This window comes from Bos javanicus, chromosome 10 (assembly GCF_032452875.1).
Source record: "Bos javanicus breed banteng chromosome 10, ARS-OSU_banteng_1.0, whole genome shotgun sequence".
NCBI lineage: Eukaryota > Metazoa > Chordata > Mammalia > Artiodactyla > Bovidae > Bos > Bos javanicus.
The window spans coordinates 77,897,031-77,918,837 of NC_083877.1; the positions used below are offsets into that span (position 1 = coordinate 77,897,031).

Here is a 21,807-nt window from a genome sequence, read left to right on the forward strand (position 1 = left end):
GCATAGATCAGGGCTGATTAAGGACCTAAGAGTGGATGAAATCACCCAAGGAAAGTAAATAGAGTGAAAAGAAGGGGTGGCCAATGGTCAAAAGCCAAACCTCAGGAAAAATATTTTAAGAGTAGGTGGAACAAGAATTGCTTCTGAGGGGGCCTGAAAAGAAGAACTAGGAAGGTAATTGAGAAATCAAGAGCTTTTGAAGTCATGAAAGTCAGGTGAGGAGAGGGTTTCAGGAAAGGACTGGTCAGCAGAGTCAAATTGTCACTAAAACATTAATAATGTGGATTTAAAAGGGACTAAGCACACAGATAGCACAAGTGACCCCCACTGGAACAGTTCTAGCACAGAAGCTACCCTGAGAGGGTCTGACCAAGAGAGATGAGGAAGGAGGGATCTGAGTAAACCAATCCTTTCAATTTGTTTGTGTGAAGGAAACGGCAAGCTAAGAATGGAAACTAAAGGGGATCATAAGAGCAAATTAAGGACTTGGTTTGCTCAGGTAAAAGACTTATGCACATTTATATGCTAAGGGGATGTGCCTATAAACAAGTAGATTGAAAATATAACCAAGTGGAAAAAACTGATAGCATAAGACCCCAAGGAAGCAAAGGGAGGCAATCCAGGGTTCAAGTGAAAGGAACAGCATCAGGCATAAGACTGTTTTCCATGGGGAGCTCAAATCCTGTGCTCTGGGACAAACTACAGGGGTGAGATGGGGTGGGAGGTAGGAGGGAAGATCTAGAGGGAGGGGACATACATATACCTATGAATGACTCATGTTGATATATGGCAGAAACCAACACAATATTGTAAAGCAAATATCCTCCAATTAAAAATAATTAAAAAAAAAAAAAAAGAATCTTTTGCCTGGACTGATTGCATCCCTTGAAATCAAAAAAGAAAATCAGCAATGCCCAGGCTCCAACCTCTCACTGTCCTGTCTACTCAGACCTCTCCTTCTCTCTCAAGACAAACCCATTTTTCCAGGTTGGGCTATTGTTAGCTAGATATCTGGGACTTAACACAGTCCTCAGCACTACTGAACGTACTAGGTTCCATAAATATTTGCTGAATAAATGAATCTAGGAGCAGAATCTTAGCCTGTTTAGTGCGGACTTTGCACCTTCCCACGGAGAAGGCGATGGCACCCCACTCCAGTACTCTTGCCTGGAAAATCCCATGGACGGAGGAGCCTGGTGGGCTGCAGTCCATGGGGTCGCAGAGTCGGACGCGACTGAGCGACTTCGCTTTCACTTTTCAGTTTCATGCATTGGAGAAGGAAATGGCAACCCACTCCAGTGTTCTTGCCTGGAGAATCCCAGGGACGGGGGAGCCTGGTGGGTTGCCATCTATGGGGTCACACAGAGTCGGACATGACTGAAGTGACTTAGCAGCAGCATGGTCACCAAAGAGTGGACCATATAGTGGTCAGGTGAAAAGAAACACTGGGCACATTGGCAGGGAAGGCCTCTAGGAAAGATTTATTATTCATTCCACAAACCTCTACTTAGTGCACGCCGCTGCCTTCAGCCACAGAACAGATGGCCTGAGGCAACGACTCATGAGGACTCTTCCAAACTGGAGGATTCCCTGCTCCCTGCAAATGACAAATCGGTGGCTTCTATACACACCCATCTGCCGTGATCTGGAGCCCAAATATTCCCTCTGAATCACCAGCTTGGGGAGCAAATCACTACCAATTTTTCTTTCTGTCAACAGGAGCTGCTGAATAATTATGCCCAATTGACACAGGCAGCTCCAATTGCCTTCAGAATTTGGCCTGAAGCCCAATTATATTTCTCTAACTTGTGCCACAGCACATGAACAGTACAATTTGTCTCACTTCTTTCTCTTCCTTTTTAGAATACTCAAAAAAATTTTTGGCTCAGTGAAACCAACCAAGCATGTTCTTCAAGAATAATTTTAAGCATGATCTGTAAGCCAAGTTAATATGATATATACTCTGGGAGAAATTCAGTTGAAAGCACCTAGATATATTATTTTTAAATTATATGCACATAAGTATAGTATACTGTACACAAATAATTTTAAAATGCTGTTGCTAGGTTGAGTACAAATCAGCCTTGTAAATATGCACACACACACACACACACACACGGTCCCAAATTCACCAATGAGCTGTTTCGTAAAAACTATTTCCTAAGCTGGTTGTTGGAAATTTAGACTGTATGTTTACAGAAATAATGTCAGAAATGGTGGGCAACTTCCCAGAGTTATCTCCAAAAACCTTTCTCCTAGAATTCAGATGAACTACGTAGGACTGATCAGGTTCCTGAGAAGCGTGGACAGACTATGTGTTCAGAAGGGAAGAAAAAGAGAATTAAGAGAGCAGATAATTAAAAAAAAAAAAAACAAAAAAACACAGAACAGTCAACTCCAACTAAAAATTGTTAGAGAGCGGTGGTCTGTGCACCCATTCCTAAGACCCCTCTGTTGCCCAAATTCTCAGGTTCTATAAGCCTTTCTCCAAACCAAAACCTCCACTGGATACCAGTCTTCATGTACCAACTGTGCTTATCAATGCTTATGATCAAAAACCACTTATGCCATCAGGCATAAGAATCTTTTGCTTGGGGAGCTCAAATCCTTCAGAAGCACAAACCTTGCCCTAAGAACAGAGCAGAACTGCCCACGGACTGGTCCTCAGGATAGGTCCCAGTCTGGAACTCCATGGTGAGACTCAGCTCAGTGTTTGTTTGGCTCATTCAGTGAAAGCTTGTTCAGGAAATTCCCTGCATCCCAGTGGTTAGGACTCTGCACTTCCACAGCCAATCCTGGTCAGGGAACTAATATCCTGCAAGTCATGCAACATGGCCAAAAAAAGAAGAAAAAAAAATTAAACATCTTTCAGTCTCATTTTTCCTTTTTTTTTCAAACTATAGTTGCTAACACTAAAATCAGGAGTAGAGAGTAGATTTTACTAAAATAATATCTATTCAGTTCAGTTCCGTCACTCAGTCATGTCTGACTCTTTGCAACCCCGTGGACTGCAGCATGTCAGGCTTCTCTGTCCATCACCAACCCCTGGAGCTTGCTCAAACTCATGTCCATCAAGTTGGTGATGCCATCCAACCATCTCATCCTCTGTCATCCCCTTCTCCTCCTGCCTTCAATCTTTCCCAGCATCCGGGTCTTTTCAAATGAGTCAGTTCTTCACATCAGGTGGCCAAAGGATTGGAGCTTTAGCTTCAGCATCAGTCCTTCCAATGAATATTCAACACTGATTTCCTTTAGGATTGACTGGTTTCATCTCCTGGCAGTCCAAGGGACTCTCGAGAGTCTTCTCCAACACCACAGTTCAAAAGCATCAATTCTTCAGCATTCAGCTTTCTTTATGGTCCAATTCTCATATCCATACACAACTACTGGGAAAACCATAGCTTTGACTAGACAGACCTTTCTTGGCAAAATAATGTCTCTGCTTTTTAATATGCTGTCTAGGTTTGTCATAGCTTTTCTTCCAAGGACCAAGCATCTTTTAATTTCATGGCTGCAGTCACCATCCACAGTGATTTTGGAGCCCAAGAAAATAACACTAAAATCAGGAGTAGAAAGTAGATATTACTAATGTAATATCTATTACTAATGTAAATATCAAGATGTTGGCAGGACCATGCTCTCTCTGAAGGTGCAGAAGGATTTGTTCTAGACCACTCCCCTCTTTTCTGATAGTTCCTTGGCTTGTGGCAGCATAACTGCAAATATTCACCTGGCATCCTCCCTGTATGCGTGTCTTGGTATCCAAAATTTCCATATTTTAGAAATATACCAGTGATATTAATATAGGACCACCTACAGACCTCATTTTAGTGATTACCTCCAAGGACATGTCTGGTAGTCCAGTAGTTAAGAATCCACCTTCCAATGCAGAGGTGTGGGTTCTATCGCTGGTCAGAGAACTGAGATCCTACATGCCACACAGCACCTAATCCCGGGGGCCCACAGCTACTTGGGCCACTCAGGCTGAGAAGTCTGCATGCCACAACAAAGACCCAGCACAACCAATAAATAAATAAATACTAAAAATAAAGCGATGAACTCTGTAAAGACCTTATCTCTAGGTAAGGTCACCTTCTCAAGGTTCTAGGGATTAAACTTTCAACATATCTTTCTTGGGGGATGCAATTCAACCTGTAACACTTGGCCACTGGTTCCATAGAAACCTGATGTTGAGCTGGTGCAATCGCTTGATGGAAAAGAAGGTACTCTGGACACTTACGCAGATTCCCAGAGAACTTCACATGAGGGAAGAAAAATGTTAAGCTGCTGGGACTTGGGAGCTGTTTATTATCACAGCATGGGCTATCCTAATCAACTTTTAATACAAAATATTTCATGTAAAAATCCAGCTTTCTTCCTTGGAAGATCTAGCCTCTTGGGCTTGCATCTCACACTGGCAACTGAAGATCAGCAGTTTCCCTTGCTGCTGCTGCTGCTAAGTCGCTTCAGTCGTGTCCAACTCTGTGCAACCCCATAGACGGTAGCCCACCAGGCTCCCCTGTCCCTGGGATTCTCCAGGCAAGAACACTGGAGTGGGTTGCCATTTCCTTCTCCAGTGCATGAAAGTGAGACGTGAAAGGGAAGTCGCTCAGTCGTGTCCGACTCTTCATGACCCCATGGACTGCAGCCTACCAGGCTCCTCCATCCATGGGATTTTCCAGGCAAGAGTACTGGAGTGGGGTGCCATTGCCTTCTCTGCAGTTTCCCTTAGACTGCACCAAATACTGCTCCCTGGTTTCCAGTTCACTGTAGTCCCCACTGCTCCTATCATTGCCCTCAACCATTATTTCCATTACCATTTTTCATTACCTGTTACTATTTTTCTTACTCCTACCTTGCATTCTTTGTTTATATTTACCTGCCTGGCCTCTTTAAGCTTGTGAATCTGCCATCTCTGCTCTAAACTGGTCCTAGTATTCATAGCTGCCTCCTTACTGCCCTTTCTGAAACTTTAAATTATAATTGGTGTGTGTGTTCTCAGTAGCTCTGTAGGTAGCTGCAGGCTAAAATGGAGGAGTAAATCCCTTCTAGCTCAGAGTTCATAATTATCTGTTTTTCCTGTTCTATTTTAATGGAGAGACATAAATACATTTCAAGGGCAAATTCAAATAAAGGTTGAAAAACCATCACAATATCACAAGAGAACTTTATACCTATTTTCAAAGCATTGTTATAACATTTCTAACAAGTTAAAGGTAGAAGTATTATCATTTCATTATCAATGAAGGAACAAAAGAGTAAATAAATCAGGTGATGGAACCACAGTCTCAGACCTGGTGATTAGTGAAGATGGGATGAGGTCTGCCGCCTTTAGGACTCAAAGGGAGTGTTCTTTTGATCTCTGGGTGTCCATGTCCTCACAGAAAAATGAAGTTATTAGATAAGAAGTAGGTGTTTCCAATTACCTTTAGTTGTATAAGTTTATGGGCTTCCCTGGTGGCTCAATGGTAAAGAATCTGCCCGCCTATGCAGGAGACTCGGGTTCCATCTCTGGGTTGGGAAGATCCTCTGGAGAAGAAAAAGGCAGCCCACTCCAGTATTCTTGCCTGGAAAAACCCCATGGATAGAGCAGTCTGGTGGGCTACAGTCTATGGGGTCCCAAAGGGTTGGACATGACTTTGTGACTGAACAACAACAAATGTAAGTTTCATTCTAGTCAGAGTTCACATAGAACAGCCCAAAATACATTAAGTGGCTCTAGCTGAAGTCGAGGTGAACTCTAGCGTCAGAAAAGTGACATTTTGATACTGACAAATGTTTTGACCAAGGAACATTTTGACTCAGAAGAAAACACAACCTTTCAGCATTAAAAAAAATTACCAAATATAGGGGGTTACGTGCTGGCCCCACAAAGTTTTATCCACATCCTAATCCCCAGAACTAGTGAATATCACCTTATTTGAAAAAAAAGAGTCTTTACAGATGTATCTAAGGACTTTGAGATGAGGAGATGATTCTGGAGTATCTGTGGGGGCTCTAAATCCAATGAAAGCGTATTTATAAGAGAAGAGGAGAAGACACAGGCACAGAGGAAAAGCTCACGTAGAAACAGAAGGAGAGACTGGGCTTGTGCAGCCACATGCCAAGGGACACCTGGATACACCAGAAGCTGGAAGACAAGGAAAGATGCTCCCCTAGAGCCTTCAGAAGCAGCACAGCCCACCGACACCTTGATTCTGGAATTACTGCTTCCAGAATTCTGAGAGAATGAATTTCTATTGTTTTAAGCCATCAAGAGTATGGTAATTTGTTATGGCAGCCACAGGAAATTAATACACCAAGTAGTGTGAAGCACTAGCAAACCCACCCTACACCTTAGCTTTACTACACTGCCAACACCATCCCAGGGTGAAGAAGTAGGGGCGAGGTAAAGAAGAAAGATGTGGTGAGGGTGGGTGAGGTTCAGAGATAGGGTGAGACCCAGGAATTCTTTAAGAGTTTACTTAGACCTTGACTGATCCATGTCTCAAATTCTATCATTCACCCATCAGAGTTGAAGACATGGTGCAATATTGATATTTAGCCCCTTATTCTCAGCTCCAGACTGCACAGGAAATTGCCAATTATATTTCTAGCCGTTCTCTCAGAACTTTGATAGTGTACATTTTCATTTCATAATATTCCTATGTAATTCTGGCTTGACGAGATAAGCCTGATGCTTCTAAGAACCTATCCCAGTTTAATCAGACTTCTAAGAAATATCTTTAATAATTTTTCTGAGTGAAAGCAATAAATATGCATAAAAATTCAGACAAAAGATAAGTGAATAAAATAGAAAATGAAAATCCCCACAACAGGGGTAGGGTTTGGTGGAGTAAGGATCAAGGGTAGCCATGCATACTTTATTGATGGTAGGAACCTGGAGTTGTATGATTTTCCAGGATCATTTAGTGCAGCCATGCCATAACACAGTATCTGCTTCAAAAATGATTGAGCCAAGATGATTTTGCATCATGATAAGCAGGTCAGAATACCCTGCTTTGCCCATAGAGCTGTACACTGTCTGACCTTGAAACACCCAGAAAGTCCTTAAAGAGATTTCCAGAAACCTCTAAGAGATCTTCTGGCCACAGTTTGAAAAATGCTGGGTGAGACCTTCTTTAAATGCCTCTTAGCTATAACTTTCAATAAATGTGTGTAGATGTGAACGAGTTTAATAGACAGTCATAAAATAACACAATACAACAGAAAGCTATTGGAATGGATACCCATAAACCAGTTAATGCCTGTCAGCAATCAGAAAACTAGTAGCTTCAGCCTCTATTGATATTTATGATTACAACTTAATGATGTTTTTACTTAACTGATGGCAGCTGTCTCCAAGAGAAGCCATTAGCACATTAGGTCTTTATTAAGACTGGCAAAGTAATAAATAATGTTTGTGACTTCTCTTTTGTTCACAAGGTTAATTGTTGCTTAATAATATTCTTGTGATGTATTAAGAGCTCCTGAGAAATTATATATGCAGACCATTAGACTAAAAACAGAAGTCTCAACAATCTTCTAATTTACAGGTTATTGATGGACCCAAGACATACCTGGCAGTAAGATACTGGGTATTGTGATGATTACCCAGGATTTTGCATTCATTCTGATATTTTCATTTAAATTAACAGATACTTATTTAGCAAAATACTAAGTTAGAAACCCTGGGGAATACGAAGATATATGCCACCAGAGCTCTCGAATACTGCTGAGGAGGAAAATATATATGTGTTAAGTGAATCATTAAGTGAGCTGTATTCAGAAGATGTAAAGAGATAACTGCTCTAGCATGGTTGTATATAAAATCTTACACATACCTGAGAATATGGTTTCCTTAAATTTACCTAGAATTTTTTTTTTTAGTCTATGCCATTTGTTTAAGTCACTGCCAATTGGTTACTTAGTTACTTACTGCCAAATACACCCTAACTTACTTAAAGTGAAAGTGCTGGTCACTCAATCATGACTGACTCTTTGTGACCCCAAGGACTGTAGCCCAGCAGGCTCCTCTGTCCATGAGATTTTCCAGGCGAGGATACTAGAGTGAGTTGCTAGTCCCTTCTCCACAGGATCTTCCCCACCCAGGGATTGAACTGGATCTCCTACATTGCAGGCAGATTCTTTACCGTGTGAGCCCCCAAGGAAGGCTTCCTGACCCAAGGGTTGAGCCCTCCTCTCCTATGTCTCCTTCATTGGCAGGCGGGTTCTTTACCACTAGCGATACCTGGGAAGCCCTAACTCCTTAACTGTGGTCCATTTAGATACTAGCCCCCCTTGGAGTGGAACTGAACCTAAGATATCATTAATTTCTATCTCTCCTGCCAAGGAGGAGGGTAAAGACCAGAGAGATGAAGGGATTGGCTCAACTCATGTGACAGCAGCAAACCTGGACCAACCCAGGTCCAAGTCAATCAATTTCTTATCTCTTTGAGGTGATGGGTTCCGTTTTGCCCATACTGCCCTATATAGTTTGCATATAGGACCTCAAATTCCAACACACAGGTTAGGCATACAGGCAGAAAAGAAAAAAAAAAAAATGATGGTCATAGTGATGATGATGGTGGTGGTGGTGGTGATGAGGAAGGAGATGAGGAAAATGAGAAGAAGAAAATAGCTCTGTTTAGGGAGAGTTTATGATAAATCAGGTGCTTTACAAACACATCCATTATAAGCCTTATAGCATCTCTCTGAGGTCGGTACTAAAATTATTCTAACTTTACAGATAAGGATGCAGTGGCGTTAAATGCCTGAGGTTGCACAGTAAGTAGATGCTGCTGCTACTGCTGCTAAGTTGCTTCAGTCGTGTCCGACTCTGTGCGACCCCATAGATGGCAGCCCACCAGGCTCCCCCGTCCCTGGGATTCTCCAGGCAAGAACACTGGAGTGGGTTGCCATTTCCTTCTCCAATGCATGAAAGTGAAGTCGCTCAGTCATGTCCAACTCTTTGCAACACCATGGACTGCAGCCTACCAGGCTCCTCCGTCCATGGGATTTTCCAGGCAAGAGTACTGGAGTGGGGTGCCATTGCCTTCTCCAAAGTAGATGCTAGTAAATGTGAAATCCCAGACTGGTCTGACCTCAGAGCCTGGATTCTGAACTTCAACACATATGACACTATGGGCTCTGCAATTTCTGGAAAACCCTGCCCACTGAACAAATCTGAGAGAATGAGACAGAGACTTGGGCCAGTCCTTGCTGGTGGCTGAGAAGCCCCTAAGAAAGTCTCAGATTGTACCAGCAGCCCCAAATGGTATTTCTGATGTCCTCACTCTCTGTAGCGCTTTCAGTTACCAAGACAATCATCTCCAACAGGAATTCCAATGAAGCTCACAGCAAATTAATTAGCCGTGCTGCAGACACATTAAAACTCTGCAAGCAGTTACCATAGCAGGTAACCTTGCATGTTTTACAAAGTGTGGCGTTTTTATTTCATCTCATGTTGAATAATGAATAATTTTCCCTGCCCCCTGCTAAACAGTGAATGATGAGAAGCCCTTTGGTAATTCAGTGATGTTGAATTAATCTGATGGTAGAAAATCCACATAATTTCCCTAGGCCACCATCCCCTTATTCTATCCCTCTCCCTTTCCCTCCCTCACAAATTCCATCACAGACACTAAAAGGAGATGGCGCTCCATTCCTTGCTATGGAAGCAGCATCTGCTGGCAACACCTAGCTGGAAGCAGGCTTGTGTGGGAACTTGGAAGCCACCAAGCACTCCAGGCACCCAAGATACAGTGGTACTGCCCAGTGACCTCACACCCACTTTGACTCAAATAACATCACCTCCGAGGCTGTTAATTCCAACATCTTCTGTTGCTTTCCAATCCCTGCCCTGCTTTAATTTGTCTTTGAGAAGTTATATATTTATTTTCTTTTAATTTTATTTTTCGCCCCTGGATGTGAACACCATGATAGCAGGGACTTCATTTTGTTCACTGCTGTGCTGGGGAGAAAGCACCGAAACCAGTGCCGAGGACGTGGAAGGAATGCAGATATATTTGCTGAACAGATGAATGACTGCCGAAAGCACTGGCGGGTGATGTCAATTTTACTGAGGATTTTCTAGGGGAGGAGAATGAAATCACATTCCATGTAGCAGGATTTCACCCAGTCCCCCACTAGACATCCGTCCTCTGATGTAACTCCTCTCCTTTTCTGACCCAACCTCCGCGAATGCCCTTCAATTGTCCCAACAATCTAGGACTATCTACAAAGTATCAAAACAAAAGTTTAGAGCCCCTGCACATGTACCCCATCCCAACTTCCATCTCGGAAATCACTTCAACCAAAGATTAAACATCCCAAACATCAACAGGGAGTTGACTAGATAAATTATGATACATTCATAAGATGGACTACTATGCAGCCATTACAAGGAATTTGGCCAAGCATAGATAAGTAGGTAGGTAGGTAAGTAGGTAGGTAGGTAGATAGAACAATGTCTAAGATACATTGTTTAATGAAAAAAGCAAGATGTAGCACCACATATATAGTAGGATTATATAGGTGAAAGACAGCAGTACATATATATTAGTATTTACTTAGTAGATGTTTGGAAAGACACATAAGAAACTGCTAATGCTAGCTGTCTATAGGGAACAGAACTAGGGAACTGTATGTCAAGGGTGGAAAGAGACTGCTTTTCAGGGGTTTTATGGTACTGCTTGAAGTTTTAGGGTTTTGGGGGGTGGTTTAGAGTATTTGAATATTTTATACACACCAAATACAGGTAATTAGAAACCAAAGGATAGAAAGTGTGGGTGGCAGGCAGTTAGACAGTCAAGCAAACAGTAGATCAGTTTCACCATGCCCCTCAAAGACTTCATCCAACCAAACAGTTTATCAGCTCTTGTGGGTGTCTTCTAAAAAATTAGACTTGAATCTTCACCCTTCCATTCTCTGCCAAAGCAAAGCTTCAGAGCACGTCATGGCATCCATTGGATCCCAAGGCCAGAGAAACTCAGTAAGTCAACAACTTAAAAATGCATTTGCTCCAGAAAAGCTATTTAAGTGAAACTATGAGTTTCACTTAAAAACCAGAACTTTTAATTTGCCTAGTCATTCTTTTCATAGAAAATAATATTTAAAATAAAAGAAAATTAGCTTCTGTGATAACAGTAAAATCTAATGAGGTTTTGGAAAGTTCAATTTATCAAAGAAATATCCAATCATATCAGCTTGGTTTTCTGGAATGTACATCTCACCAAAGTACTGATTATCTGCTGGTCCTGTTGCCTGTATCTATCACTTGCTAATACGTCCTATAAAGTTGTCAACTCAGTCGATGAAATAAGAGAAAGAGCTCGAGCAGGGATTTTCTGGTTTAGTGTTAACCCCCTGGGAGGAATCCTGCCTGCCCCTCAGAAGGGTACTGTGAACTCTTCCGAGGGATGAGGGTGTTGACTGTCTGTCAGGGAGACCCCATGACGCCTGATGACCACCTTCAGTGGCTGACCAAGCCATGATCCAGGGCCACAGTCAGGGTGCAAGAAACATCCAGTCCAGGCCATCCTCACCTCCCACAGGTTCTGCCAGGCCCTCATCTATGTCTATGGACTTCCTGGTGGCTCAGCAGGTAAAGAATCTGCCTGCAAAGCAGGACACAGGAGACCTGGGTTCGATCCCTGGGTCAGGAAGGTCCCTGGAGGAGGGCATGGCAACCCACTCCAGGATTCTTGCCTGGAGAATCCCCCAGACAGAGGAGCCTGGTGGGCTAGAGTCCTTGGGGTCACAAAGAGTCAGACACACAGAGAGACTGATGGATGCACACGTGCATCTATGTCTACACCAATACCTACACCTACCAAAATGTCTAAACCCTTTCTCTTTGATTGAATTAGACAAAAAAAAAAAAAAAAACGAGGGTGAATGAGCAGAGACAAAGGAAACATAAGGCTGGTGATATTCATTCTTGAAAGAAGTAGGGGTAGCCCTTCTTTTAAAGTGATTCTGCACTATTTAGCACCATCAAGAAAACCATGACAGAAAGAACAGTACCTGTCTGATTGCCAAGAAAAAAAAATGACTGGATTTTATACTATAAGGCAGCTAAAAAGAGAGGAAGCTGTGATGAAACCAAAGAGCAAGTCCTGTGCTATCAAATTCCAAACAAATCAGGTGAGACTCAGCAAAATGTAGATGATTTAAGCAAGGCAAACATGTGTAGGTTCATATCTTTGTAATGTTCTATTTTGCATCTTCCTAGAATTTAAAAAAAAATTGCTAATGTAATCAGCAAATTCCTAGATCACTGACAATTCTAAAGGATAAATGAACACTGGCATTTTAATTTAGGAGCTGATTAGCTAATAAAAGAGGTGCCATTTAGGACTGGATGATCCTATATTTCTAGACTTAGAGCTTCATTCCTCTAATCTAAGGCCTGGACAATCACTTCCAAATCGTTCAAGACAGAGCTCACTTTAAACTTTTATCAGTCAATTACATCTAAATGTGAATTAATATATTTTAAATCTCCACTTAAGAACAGTTTGCTACAGAAGGAAGAGGGACAGAACATGGTTCTATGTGTTTTAGGAAGTTGGAAAGGAATTATCTCCATAGCTGGCTTCCCTGTTGGCTCAGACAGTAAAGAACATGCCTGCAATGCAGGAGACCTGGGTTTGATCCCGGGTTAGAAAGATCCCCTGGAGAAGGAAATGGCAATCCACTCTGGTATCTTTGCCTGAAGAATTCCATGGACAGAGGAGCCTGGCAGGCATGGGGTCTACAAAGGTAGGGTAACTGGGAAGAAAAGATGGGAAGCACAGAAAGGATACCAAACACAGAGGTCACTGCTTTTCTTGGGGAACAGGGCTCTCAGACAGCAGAGAGGCCCACCTCACATGCCTCTGTGTTCTGTTCAGTGGTTTCCAGGCAGCTCCTGGTTCATAGCTGTATCTTCAGACCTTTATGTATATAGGAACCTTGTCCACCGGTATCTGCCAGCTCCCTAAGCTGTGGTTGTCCTTGGTCTGTCCCTCTAACTAACAGCAGCATAGCATCACCTCACTCTGAAGTTTCATTCTCTGCTACATGCTATCAACTCCACCTTGCCACTCCCTCTCCTACTTAACCACAGTAACATGATCTTGAACATCTTCATGATACAATAAACATAGAATTCATAGAATTCATAATGGTTTATGAATTCATCTGCATGGTCTATTACTGACAACCTCTTGAAGAATCAACTCTATTGTTAAATGTGACTGCATTAAGAAAGCTTTTAGACTAAAATCAAGCTAGCTCCTATAGCCAGAGATCTGATACTTAGGGAAAACTGAAATTCACATTATCGGTTGAATTGTGTCCCTCAAACTCATAGGTTGAAGTCCTAACCCCTAGGAGAAGTTTTTGTAAATGATGAAGTTAAAATAAAGTTATTAGGATAGTCCCTAATCCAGTATATTGCATCCTTATAAAAGGGGGAATTTGCACACAGGGATAGCCACATGCACACAGAAAGAATGCCATGTGAACATGAAGGCAGAGATCAGGATGATGTGTCCACAAGCCAAGAAACAATGAAAATTGCCAGCAAACCACCAGAAGCTGCAGGTAGAGGGGGTAGGTGGGGGGCGGGGCGGGAAAGTATGGAACAGTTTCTCTCAAAGTCCTCAAAAGAAACCAACCTTGCTGACACCTTAAGCTCAGACTTCTAACCTCCAGAACTGTGAGACAATCAATTAAGCCGCACAGTCTGTGGTACTTCGTTACAGCTGCTCAAGCACACTAATACACTGAACTTCAAAGTTCAAATGGCTCAAGATACATTTACTTAAACCCTAAAGTCTAAAATTGTTCCTTTCTCTACTTTGCCCAACCATTCCAGGAATCAGTCTTCAGCTAAATAGCTCCAAACTGAGACAGGTCTTGAGTTTCCGACTAGGGAAAAATAAATTTAGATTTTAGATCTGGTCGACTCTTTGCATTAACTTAAACAAGTTATCTCATCAGTTTTCTGACTGTCAGATGAGAAGGTGAAGAAAACTCTGGTTGGCAAATAGATTGCATTTCTGGTGCCCATTCTAGCTGAGTTGTAGCTGCTACTTAGAGCACTATCTTGACCACTCTTTGAGGATCACATTCCTGCATCTCTGAGCCTGACCCACTGGCTCTGCTCGTCTCATTAGATGACATTCAGATAATTTAATGACTCATAGTACACTCACTATACATGGTCCCAAAGGCTCTAGGTGAGGCCCTTCACCTTCCCACAGAGAAAGTAAATCACTCTGCCTTGCCACTCAGACGCCTTGACTGAATAGAGAGAGTACAGTGATTTATTAACAACATCTGCTGTGAATAAAAGATGGGAAATTTGCCCCACATGACTATGTACTTGCCATCCCTGGACTGAATCACAAAACTTTACAATTTCTTTCTGCACTGATCTGAGCTGCTTCTTATTGCCCTTTGTTATCACTTTCAACCATGGACTTTGGTGCTCGTGGTTCTTGGGCCTTTGGATTTCACCTAGGGCTTATACTATTGACTTCTTAGTTCTCAGGTTTTGGGATTCAAATTGAATTACATCACAAGCTTTCTTGGTTCTCCAGCTTACAGATGGCCTCTTGGCCTCCATAATCATGTAAACCAATTCCTATAGTAAGTAAATCTATCTATTAGAGTGAAGTGAAGTGAAGTGAAAGTCGCTCAGTCAATGTCTGACTCTTTGTGACCCCATGGACTATACAGTCCATGAAATTCTCCTGGCCAGAATACTGTAGTGGGTAGCCTTCTCCAGGGGATCTTCCCAACCCAGGGATCAAGCCCAGGTCTTCTGCATTGCAGGTGGATTCTCTACCAGCTGAGCTACCAGGAAAGCCCAAGAATACTGGAGTAGGTAGCCTATCCCTTCTCCAGTGGATCTTCCCAACCCAGGAGTCAAACTGGGGTCTCCTGCATTGCAGGTGGATTCTTTACCAGCTGAGCCACAAGAGAAGCCCCATTAGAACACACACACATATATTATTGGTTTTGTTTCTCTGAAGAACCCTTCTCCACTAGCCTTTTCCTACTCTCACCCTCCCTATGCTATATGGTGTTGGTGATGCCAGAATTGTCTATTTTAGCTATTACCAGCCAATGAAAATACACTTTTCCTTCTGGACTGGTAAAATGATCAATTACAGGACATTATCAATGACCTTTTCAGCTTAAGCTCTATTTTCCTCATTGTTTATATTATTCTTTTGTTGTTGTCATCGCTGTTAAGTCTCCTAAGAATCTGTGGTAGTCCTAGGGGGTTATGAGTGCTGGATGCTGATACACTGGGGCAGTGCAGTGATCCCACAAAAGAGCCTTCCCAATACAGTGATTGACAGGGGGTAAAGCCACATTTATGATTTCTGAAACAGAGGTGATTATATTTCAGCAAAGAGAGTTCTATCTTTATCTAAGCTTTCCATACATTATCCTGTTTGATCTTCACAACCTTGTGATATAGGCACAACAAATATTCTGTTATTCCCTCATTACATTTAGGGATCATAATCAGAAAAACTAAGTGACTCAATTACATAAAATTAAAAGATTTCACGTTGGGTCATCTTACCAATCACTCAGCAAAGCATTTGATTTCATTCACAAAGATAGTATCACACATGAGTAGATTTCTTTAACAGCCATCGAGACCCACTGAATGAGTAGTGGTAGTTTGAGCAGGATTGCATTGATTAAAGACCACATTTAGAGCTTTAAACTGTGTCCAAACAGCTTTTCCCCAAAGCAGCAGGATGGCTTCTCTCTGAAGTACTCTCACTTTGCTTGAACTAGTTTGCCATATTTCATGCCTGATGCAGAGGCTCTGCTTGCCTCATCAGGTGTGAATCAGATAAATTAAAGAAATAACTGAATTCATTTTGCACATGGTTCCAAGTCAATAGGCTCAGAGTGAGGGCCTATATTTTACTCCATACTCATCCCACAAGGGTAATGGGCTTTGGGGTCAATGTTTTCCTTGCTAAACAAAGAAAACCATCTAGAAACCATCAGTGTGTCTAGTCATCAAACTCAGCATACATATACAAACACATTGCCAATGTTTAATGTTTCCTAAGAATATAAGGAGACCATAATGAGGTTTGTACTGTACGTAACTGTTACAATTCTGAAATACTGACAAATAGAAATAGGTTCTCCTTTAGCCTAAATTTTCTTCTGGACCAATAAAGTAAAGGCAGCTATCCTGAGAGCTCAAACAGTACAGGCTTGCTGTAAAAAAACACACATCTCTAGCATGAGAAATCGACATTTTCTCTGCCTCCTGATTCTGGAGAGACATCCAGTGTCAGAAGGAGTTCTGTGCGCTGAGCAAGGCAGGCTCGACTTAGGAGGTGCAGCTGTGCTCTGGTTGAGAACATGAACTACAGGTTTGCTCCCCCAAGAACTGATGAGTATTAGGAAGAAGCATAGGCACCACCATCCTTTCTTGCCCTTGACAGGTATTACCCAAGTTATTTGCCAAAAAGGACAGAGCTCAGGCTTCAAATAAGTCTTTCAGATTGAGATAGCACAGAGCTCATGATCAGATTAGAGATTGAAAGCCACCAGGGTGATGGCTGCCCGGCAGGCCTCCCACAGCCCTGCATCACTCTTTCTGAGGCTGTCCGCCCACTCTACTTCCCAAGTACCGCCATCCATCAAGTGTCTCCGGGATATATGTGAGGCTCAAATGCCCAGGAACTTTTTAGGTCTTATATTGTCAGACTTTCCATTAAATAAATCATACTTGATCGTTCTCTACTTCTTTAAATTCTCTTTTTCCTCTGCGTCTCTGACACCATACTCTCTCATGGGCATTTGCCTACCCTTTCAACAACCTCTTCCCAGTATTTCACTCCTACCTCCTCCTCTAGCTAACTTCCAAATGCTACAGCTCCTAAAAGTGCATTCCCAGCCCCTCTTCTTTTCTCTATCTAGACTTTCTCCTGAGTGATCTCATTCATTTCGTCACTTGAAGTGTTATCTCTACACTGCTGTGCCAAAAATATTTCTCCATGGAGATTCTTCTTCCTGAAGTCTAGATTTGTTTATCCAACCACTTTTCAATTATCTTACCGGAGAGATCTCCAAAGCTCCTCAAATTCAACAAAAGCAAACCTGAAGTCTTGACCTCAAAAAGATCTGAGACTTCCTGTGCTTCTGGTAATGTGGAACTAGGTGACTTCCCGCACAGATTTTGATCAAGGACAGTGAGCCAACTCTTCCAGGAGAATCACTTCTGGTAATGTGAATCATACCAACCTCTTTCACCGAGAACTGCTATGAAACCTGGGAAAAACAGTTCTACCTATGTTTGAGGGCTTCAGAGAAGGAACACAGCGGTGAATAAATATGAGGACAAGATCTAAGAAAAGAACCTCACAGAAATGAGCCTAGCTATTAGCGTCTTCACTTTCACTTTTCACTTTCATGCACTGGAGGAGGAAATGGCAACCCACTCCAGTGTTCTTGCCTGGAGAATCCCAGGGGCGGGGGAGCCTGGTGGGCTGCCATCTGTGGGGTCACACAGAGTCGGACACGACTGAAGTGACTAAGCAGCAGCAGCAGCATGGGGACTACTTTTTCCCTGGGGAGATCTTCCGGTTCACAGAAAGGTGGATGAGAGGCAGAGAAACTGAGCAGAGTATTCAACAAAGTGATGGGGCAAGGGGACAAAAATGAGAGTTTGGGGCCTGCTGAGGAAGGATCCTCTTCAATTCCCCAAGCTTTGGGGTTTAATTTGGGACCCCAATTAGTCAGGGTTATCCAGAGAAACCAGCAGGATGAGGAGAGAAAGAGAAAGAGATTTTAAGGAACTGTTTCATGCAACTGTGGAGTTGGCAAGTATGAAACCTGCAGGGCAGGCTAGCGGGCAGGGGACTCAAAGAGGAGTTGATGCTGCAGCTCGAGTTGGAAGGCAGTCTGGAGACAGAACTCCCTCTTCCTCAGGGGACCTCAATCTTTTTCTCCTAAGGCCTTCAACTAATTGGACGAGGCCCACCCACATTGTGGAAGATAATTTGCTTTACTTAAGGTCTACTGACTGAACTGTAAATTTATCTTAAGAGTTCTTTTATAGTGGCATCTAGACTGGTGTTTCACCAAATATCTGGATGCAGAGTCCTCCCCAGTTTGGCACACAAAATCAACCATCACAGACCACAGGTCACTGCCAATTCAAGAACCATCCTCTGAGTAGCACTAGTCTAAGATTATTGCCTTACAGTTGGCCCTTGGACAATGCGGGTTTGAACTGCAAGGGCCCACTTTAAAACAGCCTTTTTTCAATAACTATGTGCCACAATACTATACGGATATGGAACTGCATATAAGGATGGCTGACTATATTATACTTGGATTGTTTGCTGCATAGAGGATTTATACCCCTAACCCCTATGTTGTTCAGGTGTCAATTGTATTTAGTATTAGGAAAAAGTATTAATTGGCATTAGGCTTTGATAAGTTAAGGGTATATAATATAATCTCTAGAATAACCAATAAAAGAATAGTAAACTAATGTTTAACTTGGGATAATATAAAATAATCTAAAAACAAAAGAGAGATAAAAAAGATTTTAAAAAATATAAAATAGGTGAAACAAATAAAAAGCAAATACTAAGATGGTAAATTTAGCCTCACATATATCAGTAATTATTTTCAATGTAAATGAACTAAATACGTCAATTAAAAGAAATTAGTAGGATGGATTCAAACATATATATACATATGTATATTGGCTTCCCTGGTGGCTCAATTGGTAAAGAAACTGCCTGCAATGCCAGAGACCTGGGTTCGATCCCTGGCTTGGGAAGATGGAGGCAACCCACTCCAGTATCCTTGTTTGGAGAATCTACATAGAGGAGTCTGGCGGGCTATAGTCCAAGGAGTCACAAAGAGTCAGACATGACCGAGTGACTAAGCACACACACATATGTATATATACACATGTATATGTATATACACACTACTTAAAGACACAAATATAATATAGATGGTCGAAAGTAAGAGGATAAGAAAGGTATACTATGAAAATACTAAACAAAAGAAAGTACAATAGCTATACTACTATCAGATAAGACTTCAGAACAAGAACCATTATTAGAGTTAAAGAAGGACATCGAATAATAATAAAGAGGCTAATACACTAGGAAGATACAACAATCTTACATTTGCTTATTCCTTGGATCATAGCTTCAAAACATATAAAGTAAAAAAGAGAAGTCTGCGAATCCACAATTACACTGAAAGAGATTAACACGCCTATCTCACAGCTAGAATAAGCAGTCAAAAAGTTCAGTAGGAACACAAAAGATGTAAACAATACAATCCAACTTTTCCCAGTGGACATACTTGTAGAACACTATACCTAGTGACTGCAGAATATACACTCTTTTCAAGGACACACAGAACATTTGTCAAAATTGCCTTAAAGTCATAAAGCAAATCTCAACGTATTTCAAAATCAAAATCATATCAGAATATTCTTTGGTTTCAGAGGAATTAAGCTGAAAAGTAGAAAAATCCCTCAATTTGGAAAATTAAAAAGTAAATTTCTAAATACTCATGGGCCAGAAAAGAAGTCACAAAGGAAATTATATAACCAATACTAACCTGAGGATTTTTAATACATATTTAAATCATACTTAAATGAACATTTATAGCCCTATAGACATATAACAGAAAAGGAGAAAGGCTGAACATCAGTGCACTAAGTATCTACTTCAAAAAGTTAGGGGGAAAAAAAAAAGAGATGAGGAAGATAAGAAAACTAATGATTAAGGAGACAGAATAGTAGAGGGGATCAGCCAAGAAAACAGTCGGTTTGCTGAAAAACTTAATAATAAGGTGATAAACTCTTTCCCCAAAAAGGCACAACTAATTCACATCAGGAATGAAAAAGGGCATCACTATATATCCTACAAACAATGAAAGAACAATAATAAGATATTTTTAATTACATGCCGATACATTTGACAATTTAGATGAATTAGATGATATATTCCATAAAACACACACAATTCAGCAAAAATAAAAGTAATTTAAAATAAAATAATTCACTATTTAAAACTGTTTGCATAAAGAAACCTATAGACCTAGATGGCTTTGCTGTGAATTCTGCAAAATACGTCAAGAAGATCCAATGCCAATTTTTCCACATATTTTTTCCAGAAAAGAGAAAAGGAAAGCTCACTCCTCAGTTCTTTTTTTTTTGAAGAGGAATTTTTAAATCTCTCTCTCTTTTTTTCTATTGGAGTATACTTGCTTTTCAATATTGTGTTAGCGTCTGCTATACAGCAAAGTGAATCAGCTATATGTTTCCATATATCTTCTCTCTCTTTTTTTGGATTTCTTCCCATTTAGTTTACCACTCAGTTCATTTTTTAAGGCCAGAATAATCCTGATACAAAATCTGGCAAGGATATTATTAAAAAAGAATATTAGAAGCCCGGCTTGCTTATGACCTTGATTTTTTTGAAAAAAAAAAAAAAAAAAAAACCTAAGCAAATTCTAGCAAATCAAATCTGGAAATGTGTGAGAAAGATTATACATCACAACCAAACTGGAAATGCAAAAACTGCAAAGTTGTTTCAACATTCAAGAAATCATTCCAGGCAATCTGCTCCGTTAATAAAAGAGAGAATCCTGTGACCATTTCAATAGATGCAGAAAAAAGCTCATAAAATTCAACACACATGATTAAAAATAAAACTGATAGCAAACTAGAAAAAGAAATTAACATCCTTCATCTGATAAAGAGTATCTACAAAAACCTAAAATAAAACTTAAGTCCTTAATCATCTGCTCCAAAGTCAGTCTTGTTTGACTCTCCCCCATCTCAGTAAAAGGACATCTTCATTCATCCAACTGTTAAAGCCAAAGACTTGAAAGTTGTTATTTCGAGTTTCGTCTCTCTGTCTCCTCCCACCTCATACCCAATCCATTGTCAATCTATGGAATCTACTTCTAAATATTTGGAGTTCATGCTCGGTTTTTCATCTCTTTCTTTACCACTCTGAAATACTACCATCGCTCACCTGGATTACTACCATAGACTTACAGCTGCTCTCCCTGTTTTTATTCTTGCCCCATCTGAACCATTATCCAAATCTGCGTAGCAAATAGAATGATATTCCTATACCATTGAAATTACATCACTGCCTGTTTAACAACTCCCTAAGGTGGCTGAGTAAAAAAAACAAGCAAACAAATTCTTACCAGAGTCTTCCTGCGTCCACGCCTCACCCTAGCATCACTTTCTCCTCACCTTTGCGTCGAGCTGGCCTCTTCAAGTCCCTTGCATTGCTGAGCTGGTCCCCTCTTCAGCTTTGCTTCCCTTGTGTTGTTTGTCTCCTCACTTCTCACTGTGCAACCTGACCACCCTATGGTTCCCTTTCTCAGAATTTTATACTTCCTTTCAGAATTCTCATCATAATTTGCAAGTCTGTATTATTCTTTTAGTTTTTAAACGTCTATCTTCTTCACTATGCCGTAAATGTCTCAGAGGCAAGAATCAGAACTGTTTTGTTTTCTTCTGTTTCATCGCTAGTACCTACTACATTATAAGCATTCAATGAATCATTGTTGAAAAATGAGTGAATAAGTGAATGAATGAAATCTTCTTATATTCCAAGCGTATTAAAAATGGGTGCAGCTTTTTCAGCATGCATAGTGTGAGCCACCATTTTTAATAGCTTTGACTATAAGCAGTTTCAGGCATATAACCTTGAGCTTCCAGACAAACAGCAAATGAACACCATGTCTCACCTAGACCCCTGCAATTAATTCTAACTCCTTAAAACGCTTATCTTC

General features: G+C 41.1%; 1 long non-coding RNA gene across 1 annotated transcript in view; it reads right to left on the reverse strand.

The window, feature by feature from the left end:
• The window catches only part of LOC133255445 (uncharacterized), a 65,005-nt gene extending 47,835 nt beyond the window's left edge, over window positions 1-17,170 (reverse strand). The window contains exon 1 of the long non-coding RNA XR_009738943.1: window positions 17,074-17,170. This is a non-coding gene — a long non-coding RNA (uncharacterized LOC133255445). The remainder of the gene's footprint in view (window positions 1-17,073) is intronic.
• Between the last annotated feature and the right edge of the window lie 4,637 nt (window positions 17,171-21,807).